We start from the raw sequence: 16,799 nt of genomic DNA, 5'->3' as shown, positions 1-16,799 counted from the left end.
CATCATGTTGATTTGAATCAGAAGTTCTGAACATGAGCCCGCCCCGCTCGACCTTCTGAGCCAATCACAGCGCGATAATGACCTGCCTTCCGTTTCAACTATACTCCTTCCGTTTCCACTATATTTTCTCTCACACACACATACATTCTTCTCTTGCATACATATATTGTCTTCATACATGCATATATTATTTATAATATTAAATGTAAACATTGAATGAATGTGCATGAGAGCAAAATGTATAAATATGAGCATTAAAATATATGAATATCAGAACAAAATGTAAAAATGTGTGGGGTTCAGGGTTTTCTGTCGGCCAGGTCTTCAGTTTGCTCAGTGGTTCAGTTCTATAGAAGCAGAAAGAGTTAGAGGACATTCTGAGTCTCTGTCCCTGCCTGTGTTGAACGCGTCCATTAAAGATGATATTAAAGTATATATAATACTGTCTTTAACTTCTCTGACCTGCTTTTCTGAGGAACTGATGACGAAGATGCTGATGGTTTACAGATTACAGAAACTGTTGGTTTCCTGTTTCCATGACACCAGGCTGTCCTATCAGATGCTGTCAGATCAGATTCAACTTTAACACGAAGAAGAGCTGGACTCAAAATATATCACCGTCTTTGAACTCAGGGTTCATACGAGTTCATGTTGAAGATCACTCCGTATAGTTTAAGTATGGGGTGTACGGCCTACACACACACACACACACACACACACACACACACACACACACACACACACACACACACACACACACACACACACAGTAAGACTTAACATCACTTAAATTCACTTGAGATGAGAAAATATGGAAATTGTGCAATTGGCAGATAAGCAGCAACGGAACTTGAGAATACCAAATCATTTACCAAGTTCCCTCAAAACATTACTTTGAGTCTCACAGCCTCAGTCATAGGGCCAGAATCTATTGGTATACAAATGGGGAAATACTTTAAAAAAGGGATATATTAATCAACATTACAAAAGCATCTTTGTGCAAAGATTATGGAAAATTCCATTTCAATGACTGCTCCATTCAGAAGTATTGCACAAATATTGACCAGGCAGACGATGATTTTTATAGACGTCAGAGAGAGGAGATGCGTAGGAAAACAAAACATCTGCAGAGACACAAAGAGATGTTTTCCAGAGATGGTTTATAGCCTGCGGCTGAAACACGTCCGTTTCCTCTCCTGCTGGGTATTATTAAAAGCAGTAAATACTCATTTGCATTGCTGTTGTATGATTGGTGTTTTAGCGTCTACACTACAGCACACGTCACCCAGAGGTCCCCCGGTGTTGTTGCGGGAGCTGCTGCACTAGCTAACGCTACATTAGCAAAACAAACACTAATTTATTTTGCAAAAGGTGCAGCGGGCTTCAAACACGTCCCCCTCCACTGGTTTCAAACAAGCACTAAATTAGATGTTTTCCAACCAAATACGGTTGAACTTACACTTCCCCATATTTATTTTTAAGTAGATTCTAAGATACATGAGTTTCTGACTGCCGCTAGCTGAAGCTTGGTTGCTAGGTTACTAGCTGGGTGTTCTCCGATAAGGGGCCGGTGGAAACAAAGTTAGTGATTACTGGTTCCATGTTGATTTATTTCAATACAAATTGTTGGGGGGAACTGAAAGGCTCTCACCGTACAGGTTACTTTGCAGCCCGGACATTTCCCCCAAAACACATTTAGACGCGATCTCAACACAGAAGTACCTTTCAAATCCCATCATTTTTAAGCCCTTCTAAATCATATTCAAGACCTTTCTTATTTTTTTGGTCATATTTAAGACCTTTTTAAGGCCTTAAATTCAGATTATCAAATGTAAGACTTTTTAAGACCCCGCGGGAATCCTGCTCTCTCTGTGTGTGTGTGTGTGTGTGTGTGTGTGTGTGTGTGTGTGTGTGTGTGTGTGTGTGTGTGTGTGTGTGTGTGTGAGCATATTTATCCATGTTTATAACTGTGTTGAAGTCACACTGCAGTCTCTGCCATGAATAAAACATATTAAGAGCCACGGATGGATTGTTGAATGTGAAAGAAATATCACTCAAAGAGACACTTACAAACCAGGAAGAGACTACAAAGAGATATACATCGACTACAATGAGGCCATACAACTCCAAAGAGAAGCAAAACATCTGCAGAGACACAAAGAGATGTTTTCCAGAGATGAACAGAGAGAACAATCGCTCTGTTTGTCTCAAAAAGAGTTGATGCAAGAACTAACTGTTGATTCAGTTGAGCTGCAGCAGGGCGGGAACTTTATCTGTCAGAAAGTCACAAGAGGAGAGTCTGTTGCAAGAATATATATCGCCTGTTTGTTGGAAATTACTGGAGGATACAATATGTTATGCTCATTTTCAAGTATCAGTATATCAGTATGTAGTGTCTCTACTTTAAAGAGTCCTCTCCTGCTGATGTTCAGGTGTATATCAGTATGTAGTGTCTCTACTTTAAAGAGTCCTCTCCTGCTGATGTTCAGGTGTATATCAGTATGTAGTGTCTCTACTTTAAAGAGTCCTCTCCTGCTGATGTTCAGGTGTATATCAGTATGTAGTGTCTCTACTTTAAAGAGTCCTCTCCTGCTGATGTTCAGGTGTATATCAGTATGTAGTGTCTCTACTTTAAAGAGTCCTCTCCTGCTGATGTTCAGGTGTATATCAGTATGTAGTGTCTCTACTTTAAAGAGTCCTCTCCTGCTGATGTTCAGGTGTATATCAGTATGTAGTGTCTCTACTTTAAAGAGTCCTCTCCTGCTGATGTTCAGGTGTATATCAGTATGTAGTGTCTCTACTTTAAAGAGTCCTCTCCTGCTGATGTTCAGGTGTATATCAGTATGTAGTGTCTCTACTTTAAAGAGTCCTCTCCTGCTGATGATCAGGTGTATATCAGTATGTAGTGTCTCTACTTTAAAGAGTCCTCTCTCCTGACTGTGACCCTGTCAGTAATTTTATTATCTTGCTCAAAACTAAATGTAAAAGTTGGCAGCCCTGGTTAAAATGTAATTCCAGAGAGGCCAGGTGGATCTATTATTTATCAAGTGTGTGTGTGTGTGTGTGTGTGTGTTTGTGTGTGTGTGTGTGTGTGTGTGTGTGTGTGTGTGTGTCCATATTTCCTCTAAAGCCTGAGAAAATGAACATTACTGTGTGCCAAGTCAAGAATTCCAATTTTAAATCCGTCTTGTTTTCCGATTATATTTTTACTAGGGCTGTCAAGTTAACGCGTTAACGCAAAAAAAAATTAACGCCACTAATTATTTTAACGCGATTAACGCATGTGTATTTTTTGTCCTCGGCCGCCCCGCCCCGTAGTTTCAGAGCGCATCAAGTTTAAAATACCATCTACAAGCTGATGACTGATTCTATAATTTAGGGTGCATTTCACATCAACAAAACAGTACAAAGAAAGTGTTCTTTCTCAATAGAACAATCAGTGGTTCAAGTTAGTATATTCCTCAGTGTAACATATCCACTAGTTGCAAAGCTTAAACATTTTTTTATTTTATTTTATTTTAAGGGAAAGGATGTTTTCACTACTCAGTTTGTCAACTATGTTACGGACAAACTTGATGTCATTACAATCATTTGATTAAGTCCTGCACTTCAAGTAAAATCAAATTTGAAAGGCTCTTGAGTCTATTCTACCATATATCCAAAGATTTTTTAAAGTTTAAAAAATAATTGTATTAAAGTTTTGTTTTTTCATGTGATATGTTCAGCACTGTCATTAAGTTCAGGGATATTTTGTATTATAAAACTACGTACCATACAGGTCATTTTGATAGTTTTAAGAGATGTCATGTAAAACTCCAACCTGTGTAGATATACATTATACTATAAAGGATATCAGAAGCACTATTTTAGATATTTTAAATTTGAAAAAATGAGGTGCAACATAGTTGACAATGAAAGTCAAACATTTGACGCAAATAACATAGTTGACTGGACACATTATTAACCATCAGCACTATGTTAATTTCAAGGCAGAAGTGCAAAATTCCATTGATAATGATGTGTAATGACGTCTACATGTCATACAAATTGTCAACTAGGTTACCTGTCAGACGAAGGTACGTTTTAACCGTTTGTTTTTTAGTTCTAATTTAAACAAAAAAAACAACAGAAACGGGTCGTTTTTTTGTTTTTCAATTTTGCCCCAAAACGGAAAAACAGCTCGTTTTTTCGTTTTTCTGTTCTTACTGTTAAAACAAGTATACCACTCAATGTTTCGTTTCCATAGGTGGGTGTGTCTCCAGTGCCTCCTTGCTTCTGATTGGCTAGTTTGCCCTATGCTTGCGCTGTACTCTTCAAAATAAAGGTTCTAACTCTTTGCCTTTACACAGTGCAAACATGACAAGCTTCTGCTATCTTTGATGAGCGATAACATTATTTTTGGCCATACGTTTTTCATAAGACTGATGAAGTTGGAATCAGTTGTAGTTACAACTATCCCAAATACTATGAAATACTTTTACTGTGTAGTTCTTGATACTCTCCTGTCAAAGTCCCCTCCATGGTACAACAATGCCTGTCTTGCTGCTATATGTGACGAGCAATACAAATACTTTTAAGTTCTTAAGAAGACTGATCATTTTGGACTCAGTAGTTAGACTACTAGCGCAAAGACTATAAAATACTTTTATGTTGTACTTTCAGAGAAATCCTCTGTCAAATTGTCCACCCTGAATACCCCATGCAGATGCTCCTGTTGTCTGTCAAACACAAGCAGAAACATTACTTTACAAAAATGGAAAGTTATCTTGGTCCCGCTCCCCACGTGAAAAACAGGGTACGTTTAGTGCTGCTAATGTAATGAAAATGGCTAGTAGTGTTTTATTTAAATGGATATTTAGATAGTCAACTAAGAAACATAAAGTACTTGAAACGTACATTTTGGTAACAATTTTGAATATGATCATTTTCTTGAGCTTTAAACTCCTGGGGTCAAAATGACCACCAAGGATAGAGGGTGTAAAGCAAATGTGAAAATAAAGGAGGGTTAAGAATACATTACATAGCAGTTTTTTGTTTTACAATATCCTAAAGTCTATTTTTAACACACTATTGAGTTGGCTTTTTCATTACATTTAAAATATAAATTGTACCTAAAATAATACGGAGTGAGCAGGGTATACATATTCACACCATATGCAATCATAGGATATTTTGAGTTAGAAAGATATTTGTCCAAATTGACTACAAAATAGTACAAATGCAAAACATAAAAAAGTCCAAAGCCGTATTATAGATTATTTGATTGTGTAATTACAAGGTGAGAGAAAATAAATCCACATTGTCCTATTAAACTTGTATTTTTCAATTTGTTAGTACATTTTTCTCAGAAAAACCTTTTTTAAATTAAAGTAAATTATTTAAAAAGGTTGAATAGTTGAAATTGAACGTAAACTGTGTCAAACACCACTCCTGAAATTGACTTTGGTTGAAGTTTATTATAATATTGATATTATATAAAGATCTATATATATAACATTGATTAAGCCTTACGGGTCCCTTTTAAAATATATATATATTTTGTATAATGTTCTGGGCTGACAGTGCCTTATTTTCAATTTGAAAACACATGGCAATTTTATTAATACAGCAGATGAAAAGATTTGCAATTCTTCATGGGTGTCATTGGCTCTCTAGATAAAGGCAGTATCTGTTTGCTAACCTCAGATATTGATTTATTTAAATAAGTGACCTTTGAATACATATTGCAAACATAGCCTTAAAAAGGTGCAGGAAAAGAACTTGAAATATTACTTAAAGACTGGACTTTTTAATTCAGTCAAGAGAAGAGAAAAGAGAAGAAAGGAAAGAAAATGGTTATAAGGGGTGATGTAACATTAATGACAGACATAATATGGCTAGGGAGGCTGTGGCTGATCGTGCGTTGATCTTCGGATCAGGGGGCACTGGTTCAATCTCCACTGCAGTCAGCATGTCGTTGTGTCCCTGGGCTTCACCCCAAATAGCTCCTGTGAGGATTGTCCACAGTATTGAGTGTATGTAAGTCGCTTTAAGGTAAAAGCAACTAACAAGTGACATGTAGAGGTCAGTGGCACTCAGACTCTACAGGGGTCATTTTTTGATCATGGGGCATCACCCCTGTACAGCATCAGGACAATATCTCTATGGAGTCAGACACTGAAAGTGTGCTGGAGGCTGATGCGTTGACTGGGACAGATGGAAAGATGAGGCTGATGAGACTGAAGAATCTGCGAGGAACGAACTAGGGGCAGAGAAATAATCATATGTTAACCCTTTAATTGCCAGACCAAGAAGAAATCTATGGACAAATTATTTCTTTGCATTTTTTCATCAAATAGGACAAATAACCACAAACCATTTTTATTTTTTTTACTGACCACACAGTTTTGTTTTTATGAGCCTCTACCAACTGGTCGAGCTGGTCAACAATCATCATATAGTACAGTATTTGTATGCATCAAACTCAAATAAAACACAAACTCAAATACATTTTTTTCTTTTATGGAAGATGAGCAATATATACAACCAGATATATTCATAAAAAATAATAAATTATTATTGTAAAACAAAAAAGAAATGGAAAAAAGTAATGGAAAGTGTTTTTCATTATAAAAAGTTTGGCCTAACAACAAACAACTGGCCTAACAGCAAATGTCTATATCCTGTGTTGGCCTAACTTGCTCATCTGTGTGCAACTTTGGGCTGCATTTCATGCATGAAAGGTGCTATATAAATGATTATCGCTCTTTCACTCTGAGACTCATAAGGCAGTACTAGATTTAGTAATATTACCATGAATCTAGCCATTTATTTACCATATTTTATTGGAAAACATCTCTGAAACGCTGAAAAAGTCATATTGCTAGTTTACCATAAAAGGCCAATTCGACCAGTTGGTTGAGCATATTTTCAAGAAAGTAATTACACCCTTGTTACAAAAATGTTTTGTGCATCAAGTTATATAATTCTGTTCAGTAAGTGCTCTGACACTAAAATATGTCAAAAATGATATGGTTACCTTACAAAAGTTGACCAAAAAGAGTGATTTCTTCAGGAGTGATTTTTAGCATGCCAACTTTCTCAGTGGAAGATAGCTGAAGGGCTTTCTGTTCGAACCACAGTGACATCTAGAGGTTGTTTTGTGCATAACATGTCAACCAAAACGATAGAGCTGGCTGATGGAGTTACACTTTTTTATTTATTTTTCAACAAGATATCAAAACACAAAATGTGCTCTACCAAATGGTGGCGCTGGCTGTTAAAGGTTAAGACAGCATCATCATAAGAGGCCAACAAGAGTGGCAGGGTGTGTCACTTTGCTGAAGGATAGACCAGCTATGCAGGATATTCTCTGAAGATTTCCCAAGGGGTAAAAGCTGCTGCTGGAGTACTGACTGGAAGTAGTGCTGATATCATGTCTATCATATCCTCTTAAAATACTCTGTCCAACAATATAAGTCGAATGACACATTTTTATTTAAGATGCATTCTTGTACTAAGGGGGGGGATTTGAAAAAGAATACCTGAAAAAGTACTTGTTGGTGTAGTTAAATTAGTATACTGAGTCAAACAGTAGGCTATCACTCTCATTAAGAATTGATGGCAGAACATCATTTTATCTCTCATCAAAGATAGCAGAAAACATGCATTATTGTACTCAAGAGGGGAGTTTGACAGAGTACACAGTAAAAGTACTCTAAATAGTATTTATCAATCCTCAACCTCCAAGCTATTTTAATATAGATTTGAAGAAAAAAACCTCGATGCTGACTTGACCACGCAAACGGGAAATACGGCCGCATCAATTCAGCAGTGTGTCAGTAACATCAAACAGAGAGGTACTCATACTTTATTTATAAGATAGGGATTCATGACAGTGCAAGACAGACAGCCAGAGAGACAGATCGCGAGACAGACAGACAGACAGACAGACAGACCAACAGACCAACAGACGCGCAAACACATACGCACCCACACACGGACAGACTGTCTTCTGTATGTTTTGCATGTAGCCTTATATTCAATGTATATTCGTGCAAACACGCACTGCACTGTCTAGGCCAAGAGTATGAACCTTTATTTTTGAAGAGTACAGCGCAAGCATAGGGCAAACTAGCCAATCAGAAGCAAGGAGGCACTGGAGACCCACCCACCTATGGAAACGAAACATTGAGTGGTATACTTGTTTTAACAGTAAGAACAGAAAAACGAAAAAACGAGCTGAATTTCCGTTTTTTGGTTTTGGGGCAAAATTGAAAAACAAAAAAACGACCCGTTTCTGTTTTATTATTTGTTTCAATTAGAACTAAAAAACAAACGGTTAAAACGTACCTTGGTCACCCTCAACTGAAAAACGGACATAGCAAAAACTGACAATTTAAGAACATCATGACACATTTCAAGCTAAATAAAGCATAGGATGCACATAATGTTTGTGTGATATTATAACATGCTTTCCAATAATAGGCAAAATATGATTTTATGATTTTATGATTGGCCCGGACTGGCCATCGGGAGGACCGGGAGGGTGTGTGTATGTGTGGCGCGACTCGCGAGCGAGGCACACCTTACATGTTGTTGTTGTTGTTGTTGTTAGCATCAGGTGCTAGCTAGCTGTGCTAACGGATATAAGGAGCTGTTTCAATGAAAACAGAGGAGCGACATTTCGCCGACAACTGCGCCGAGCACTTGACTTTATGCAGGACACACACACACACACACACACACACACACACACACACACACACACACACACACACACACACACACACACACACACACATACACACACACACACACACACACACACACACACCACACACACACACACACACACACACACACACTGTTCAGAGGTTGTTGTGTTTAATATTCATGAGAATATTTGTCATTGTTCAAATGATAATAAACAAACATATAAAGCATATTTGTCCACTCATATGTTGATAAGAGTATTAAAAACTTGAAAAATATCCCTCTAAGGTACATTTAGAACAGATAAAAAATGTGCGATTAATTTGCGATTAACTATGGACAATCATGCGATTAATCGCGATTAAATATTTGAATCGACTGACAGCCCTAATTTTGACATTCCGCTCTTTTCTCCTCGCCCCCCCCCCCGAGCCTCATTATGGTGTAAAACAGTGTATTTGTTTACCGTGTGTGTGTGATGGTGGTACCTAAATGAAGCTGTATTGTAGAAAGTGTGTCGCAGTGTGTTGCTTCTCAGCAGAAACCTGATCCTCCTAGTTCTGCTCACACACTCTCAAAGCCACGGTGCTTACTGAATGGACATTCTCAAACTGCACCACTTGGAACTAACTAAACAATTATTTTTATATAATTGTATTCAATAACCGTAACAAAATTAAACAGTATGAAGTGATTTGTAAATAGGAATACAGATTGCACTTAATGTTTTCATAAATATATTTTTCTCCCAGTTTGTCACGGGACTTATTTTTACCCTCTCAAAGAACCGGAATCGAGAACCGAAAAGAACCGGAATCGAAAAGCAGAACCGGAATCGTTAAAATCCAAACGATACCCAACCCTATGAGTGATGCAGTAAAATCTTACCGCTCACTTACGTTAGCGGTGTCGTAAAACCGTGGGAAAACGTAAAATACGATGCAGAAGAAGAAGATTCCAGTGGCCCCAATTTTTCACTTGTAAAATGTATTCAGTAAATTGCCAAACTGACACTGACATAAATATCTCTTCTGTCTCACATGTATCAAGCGTAAAAGTATGTGCATGTTAAGATGTCACATGCAGTCGTGAAGGTTTCAGTCTGGACGCAGATTACTCCATATAATCTAATCATCTGCATCTAATCCAGTTTCTGCTTCGGTCATCTGGACAGTACACTTCTCTTTCATGTGAGATACAGAGGTACTTGTACTTTACTTGAGTATTTCTGCTACTGTGTACTTCTACTCCACTTCAATTCAGAGGTACATGGTGTACTTTTCCTCCACTACATGTATTTAATACCTTTAGTTACTTCACAGATGTGGATGAATGATGTGAAATATAATCAAGTGTTAAATCAGGCTTTAGTTCCACCTGGAGTAAATCCACAAGCTACCCTGCAGTATACAAAGTCATTCAAACTAGCTGCACCTTTACCAGCTTTGAGAACACTTTCATGATCAATCATTATAAAACATATCATATATATTATTCTGAAATGGACCAATCTGCACAACGACTACTTTTACTGTCGCTACTTTCACTATATTTTGATGAGAATACTTTTCTACTTTTACTTAAGGAACATTTTGAATGCAGGACTTTTACTGTAACTGAGTATTCCTACACTCTGGTACTTCTACTTTTACTCAAGTACAAGACCTGAGTACTTCTACTTTTACTCAAGTACACGATCTGAGTACTTCTACTTTTACTCAAGTACAAGATCTGAGTACTTCTACTTTTACTCAAGTACAAGATCTGAGTACTTTTACTCAAGTCCAAGATCTGAGTACTTTTACTCAAGTACAAGATCTGAGTAGTTGTACTTTTACTCAAGTACAACATCTGAGTACTTATACTTATACTCAAGTACAAGAGTACTTCTCCACCTCTGCTGTTTACTGAAAGACTTCTTTCTAAGAAACTTATGGTAAAAACAGAGAAGTTTGACTCAGAAGGACTTCAGTGAGGGACAGCTCCTGCAACCAGTTTGTAAACAGTATTACAAATGTACCAATTACCAAAATAAATTTAAAAAAAGAGTGTGTTTAACTTTTAAACACAAGAACTCAAATATAAGTCTATTTAAATAAAGCTCATTTTAAAAGGCAAAGTTCATACATGACCAAAACATAAAACAAGTATGTATTTCAAAGCAAAGGGAATAAAACAGGGTATAACTATCAATGTAATCAACAATAGATATACTATAAAACGAGAAGACAGATTCCATATAAAAGCTTGTTTTATGTCAAATAAATGAGCATTAAGATATACCTTCAATAAAAATGAATATATTGTGGATGATAGGAACTCACAGTGCTCTATAATGCATTATCACGTTCAGTTGCACTCAATAAAAAGCTTAATTTTTAACCCTTAAGTGCCTCTAAACATCTGACAGTGCTGAACTCCAACAGACTTTGGAGCCGCACTCATTTGAATAGAAAGGAAACAACGCACAGGTAATAATGAACAGTAATGAAGGGGAAACACTTCAAAAACACACCACACACTATCACAAATAAAACACACATTATATTAGATTAGTGGTTCAATTAGAGGTTAAAATAAACTCCCATTCTCCACCACTATCCAAACAGTAGGATTAAATATCAACCTTTAAATCGGATTACAGCTGCGGCACACAGTGAGTAAATAATACAGAATATAAATGAAAGAACATACCCAGGATGAGACATGTTATGTCGAGCAGCACGAAGGGGATTCCTCTCGCCTCGAACATTTTGGGTCCTTCTCAGGTCGACTATTTTCATTTCCTCGGTCCTCGGTATCACCGGAAGTTGATTTGTCTGCGCCATCTTGAGTAGCGTCCCATGGCTCTTATTTCTGCCGGAGGACCGAGGATCGAGGAGCGAGGAGCGATAATGGAGGAGCGATAACCGAGGAACCACCAGACCATCCTCCGGGGAAATCCTCAGATACTCGCCCCGCCCCCTTACTGTGTATCACTCACTGATTGGACGATGCAGCGCATGCACTGATCTGATGCTTCTTGACATGAGAGCAGAGTTTCCCAGCGGAGTGAAGAAAACACATGAAACTCACGGGACTCACTCCTCAGTTTATACCGTGTTTTGTTTCAATGAATGCATCATTCAGTTACAAATATGTGATATATCTGAACAACAAAGTGGTCAAAAATTATTTTATTAATTTATTGGAAACATTTTCATGATCGCTTTTTCGTTTTACATTTTCATTCATTGTCATTTCCATTCAGTCAGTCATTAAGTGCTATTTAAAATGTTAATTTGCTACATATCCACACAAACAAAGTGTGCAATGATGAATGTTAATCTAACTGGGTTTTGATAGATAACATATCTCTTTTTCTTCTCTGAATTATTTTATTTCTATTGTGCACTCTAATCAATATTAATCCAACTATTGTTCGTTTATACATTTTAAGAATGGCGTTTATCTTTTTTGAGAATGAATTCTTATTTTATTTAATGTATTTGGGTCTACAACAGATGATACAAATGTTTGTGTCAGTAAATGTGTACTAACAGAGGCGGGGGTGTTTGTGAAAATAACGGGGACAGAGCTGCTGTCAGACGAACAGCTGTGCGGCGTCATCACAAACGGACGTCGCTTCACGTGACGCTCCGGAGGAAAGGACGGCCCAATCCCAAACCACTCCCTCGACCCTACCCCTCCGTGGCGGAGTGAACTCCGTCTGTAGCCACACTCGCAGCTCAACGAGGCTCCCTCCTGTCAGATGGAGGGAGTAAACACAGCGGCAAGCTTTGGGACAAACTCCCCTCTCTCCGGCAGAAACAGGAAATGCCGTAACTGTATGTAACAACGGTTTCAAATCAGCATCTCTTAGACAAAAAATGTAAATTAAGAACTCAAATAAAACTCCAAACATCTTTCATTGTGTTACTTTTTTGTAAAGCTCTTTTAGTTTTAAACCTGATGTTTATAAGCTTCTTAGTTTTTGCAACAGTCTGTAAATATACACAACTTTATAATAAAATGCACACATTTACCTTTTTCTAGACTAAACACAGGTACTGTATGATCCTAAATTTAAAAAATATGAGGTTATCATGAGGTTGTTAACATCGCAATTTATCAGTGGATGTTTGCTGGAACTACTTGTAAACAGCGTGTTTCCTGACGGACACACACAGCGTGACTCCGGTCAGGTAGAGACCAGTCTCAAGTCAGCACCGATGCAGACTCGCTGTTTGAGGGCTTGATAGCCCACTCCCCCTCCACACCTCTCCACACTCGTTGGTTTGGAACAGCACTTAATGTGGCGGACCCTCCGCGCGAACGCGCAAACGGAGGGGTAGTGTGTAGGGGTAGGGTGTAGGGCGTGGTTTGGGATTGGGCCGAAGTCCCATTGCTCTTAAAACTCATTTCCCTGCTTCTCGTGGTTTCCTTGCGTCTCTCCATGCTTCCTGGTGGGAGGGACTAGTCGCAGGGAAACGACGCAAGTGAGGGACGCAAGGATTCCATTTAATCGACCTGGGCTGCGTTTCACTTCTCTTATTTTTCATTTCCTCGCTCCTCGGTCTCAGTCTCACCGGAAGTTGATTTGTCTGCGCCATCTTGAGTAGCGTCCCAATGGCCTTATTTTTGCCGGAGGACCGAGGATCGAGGAGCGAGGAGCGAGGAGCGATAATGGAGGAGCTATAATCGAGGAACCACCAGACCATCCTTCGATGAAATCCTCAGACACTCGCCCCGCCCCCTTACTGTGTATCGCTCACTGATTGGATGATGCAGCGCATGCACTGATCTGATGCTTCTTGACATGAGAGCAGTTTCCCAGTGGAGTGAAGAAAACACATGAAACTCACGGGACTCACTCCTCAGTTTATACCGTGTTTTGTTTCAATTAATGTATCATTTAGTTACACATATGTGATATATCTGAACAACAAAGTGGTCAAAAATAATTTTATTCATTTATTGGAAACATTTTCATGATCGCTTTTTCGTTTTACATTTTCATTTATTGTCATTTCCATTCAGTCAGTCATTAAGTGCTATTTAAAATGTTAATTTGCTACATATCCACACAAACAAAGTGTGCAATGATGAATGTTAATCTAACTGGGTTTTGATAGATAACATATCTCTTTTTCTTCTCTGAATTATTTTATTTCTATTGTGCACTCTAATCAATATTAATCCAACTGTGGCGGCTCAATCCCCAGTTGCGTTTGAGTCGCCGAGAGGCTAAACTTGGCTATAAACTGTGACGCGTTTTCGAAGAGAAAGTCCATAGTGAAGCAAGATAGTTTTTGGGATATTTAATAAACAAAATCATAACATGGACAAAACGGTCAACAGAAAAAATGACAGCACAAGCTCACCCTCTGTCATCCGCACTCGACATGAAACAGGTGACTTAAATACACAAACTACACCCATGTGACAATTACCGGAAGTGCTCAACAAACAAATAAAAGTGACGTAAACAAATAATAATACAAATAATGAACTTGGGTTAAGTAGCATTATGGCACCTACATTAACTTTTAAACACAAGAACTCAAATATAAGTCTATTTAAATAAAGCTCATTTTAAAAGGCAAAGTTCATACATGACCAAAACATAAAACAAGTATGTATTTCAAAGCAAAGGGAATAAAACAGGGTATAACTATCAATGTAATCAACAATAGATATACTATAAAACGAGAAGACAGATTCCATATAAAAGCTTGTTTTATGTCAAATAAATGAGCATTAAGATATACCTTCAATAAAAATGAATATATTGTGGATGGTAGGAACTCACAGTGCTCTATACTGCATTATCACGTTCAGTTGCACTCAATAAAAAGCTTAATTTTTAACCCTTAAGTGCCTCTAAACATCTGACAGTGCTGAACTCCAACAGACTTTGGAGCCGCACTCATTTGAATAGAAAGGAAACAACGCACAGGTAATAATGAACAGTAATGAAGGGGAAACACTTCAAAAACACACCACACACTATCACAAATAAAACACACATTATATTAGATTAGTGGTTCAATTAGAGGTTAAAATAAACTCCCATTCTCCACCACTATCCAAACAGTAGGATTAAATATCAACCCTTTAAATCGGATTACAGCAGCGGCACACAGTGAGTAAATAATACAGAATATAAATAAAAGAACATACCCAGGATGAGACATGTTATGTCGAGCAGCACGAAGGGGATTCCTCTCGCCTCGAACATTTTGGGTCCTTCTCAGGTCGACTATTTTCATTTCCTCGGTCCTCGGTCCTCGGTATCACCGGAAGTTGTCTGCGCCATCTTGAGTAGCGTCCCATGGCTCTTATTTCTGCCGGAGGACCGAGGAGCGAGGAGCGAGGAGCGATAATGGAGGAGCGATAACCGAGGAACCACCAGACCATCCTCCGGGGAAATCCTCAGATACTCTCCCCGCCCCCTTACTGTGTATCACTCACTGATTGGACGATGCAGCGCATGCACTGATCTGATGCTTCTTGACATGAGAGCAGAGTTTCCCAGCGGAGTGAAGAAAACACATGAAACTCACGGGACTCACTCCTCAGTTTATACCGTGTTTTGTTTCAATGAATGCATCATTCAGTTACAAATATGTGATATATCTGAACAACAAAGTGGACAAAAATTATTTTATTCATTTATTGGTAACATTTTCATGATCGCTTTTTCGTTTTACATTTTCATTCATTGTCATTTCCATTCAGTCAGTCATTAAGTGCTATTTAAAATGTTAATTTGCTACATATCCACACAAACAAAGTGTGCACTAATCAATATTAATCCAACTATTGTTCGTTTATACATTTTAAGAATGGCGTTTATCTTTTTTGAGAATGAGTTCTTATTTTATTTAATGTATTTGGGTCTACAACAGATGATACAAATGTTTGTGTCAGTAAATGTGTACTAACAGAGGCGGGGGTGTTTGTGAAAATAACGGGGACAGAGCTGCTGTCAGACGAACAGCTGTGCAGCGTCATCACAAACGGACGTCGCTTCACGTGACGCTCCGGAGGAAAGGACGTCCCATTGCTCTTAAAACTCATTTCCCTGCTTCTCGTGGTTTCCTTGCGTCTCTCCATGCTTCCCTGGTGGGAGGGACTAAACACAGGGAAACGACGCAAGTGAGGTTCGCAAGGAATCCATTTAACCGAAGTGAAACGCAGCCGGTGTCTGAGGGTGCACGCGGAACTAACCCGAAAAAATCCGGTGTCGATGGAGGCTGCGCGGCCCTGGTGGTGCGTTCAGGGGCCAGTGGGAAAATTGGGGAGTATCCTGGTTTGTGAACTAATCTTTATTTAATTTTAGAATTTTGACACTATCTTATTTTCATTTTTCTTTAAACATTATTAATTATTATTATTTATTTATATGTTCATTATTTACTTCTTTTTTTTAACAGTAAATAAGGAAATATTCTTTCCAAATTATTTAAATTCATATTTGTTTTTTGTGGAGTGTCAGATAAAATAAATCCAATTGAAGACAGAATTGTTCCCAGCTTAAAACTGCTTTAAAAATACAATATATTCATATTATTTTCCACTTAAGCGGAGTTCATTCACTATCAGTGAGGAGGCGTGTGGCGCAGTGGATAGAGTGTTGGTGTTCGGATCACAGGTTCAAACCCCACTGCAGTCAGCATGTCGTTGTGTCCCTGAGACAATTGCTCCTGTGGGGATTGCCCACAGTATTGAGTATGTAAGTCGCTTTGCATAAAAGCGTCTAACAAGTAACATGTAATGTAATGTAATGTAATGTAATCAGTCCCCATACCTACTTAATATTAATTTAGTTTAGGTATTGAATTCCCCTAATTACTAGTTAGTCTACATAATTCAATTGTTTTTAAGAATTCTTATTTATCTTTCACATTGTTTGATAGGTCAATGATTAGCGACGTTGATTTTGATTCGGATTTTTCCTTTTATGCAGGAAACGAGCATTTAAAAACTCAATATTACCCTATTTGTTAGAATCTTTTATACATTTTATTAAATAAACTTTACTGTAAAGATTTACCTCAGTAAATGTACAATAATTGCAGTATTTTAATATATTAATTAACAGGCGTGCACACCTCAGGAAC

At 38.0% G+C, this 16,799-nt stretch overlaps 1 protein-coding gene across 1 annotated transcript in view; it reads right to left on the bottom strand.

The window, feature by feature from the left end:
* Window positions 1-11,503, bottom strand: part of plpp1a (phospholipid phosphatase 1a) — a 65,195-nt gene extending 53,692 nt beyond the window's left edge. The window contains exon 1 of the mRNA XM_034125775.1: window positions 11,389-11,503. The gene's annotated coding sequence lies outside the window, so the exon portion shown is untranslated. The remainder of the gene's footprint in view (window positions 1-11,388) is intronic.
* Window positions 11,504-16,799: the final 5,296 nt, after the last annotated feature.

Source organism: Trematomus bernacchii, unplaced genomic scaffold (assembly GCF_902827165.1).
Source record: "Trematomus bernacchii unplaced genomic scaffold, fTreBer1.1, whole genome shotgun sequence".
NCBI classification, from domain to species: domain Eukaryota; kingdom Metazoa; phylum Chordata; class Actinopteri; order Perciformes; family Nototheniidae; genus Trematomus; species Trematomus bernacchii.
The sequence above is the reverse complement of the archived record's forward strand: the minus strand, read 5'-3'. Positions and strand labels throughout refer to the sequence as shown.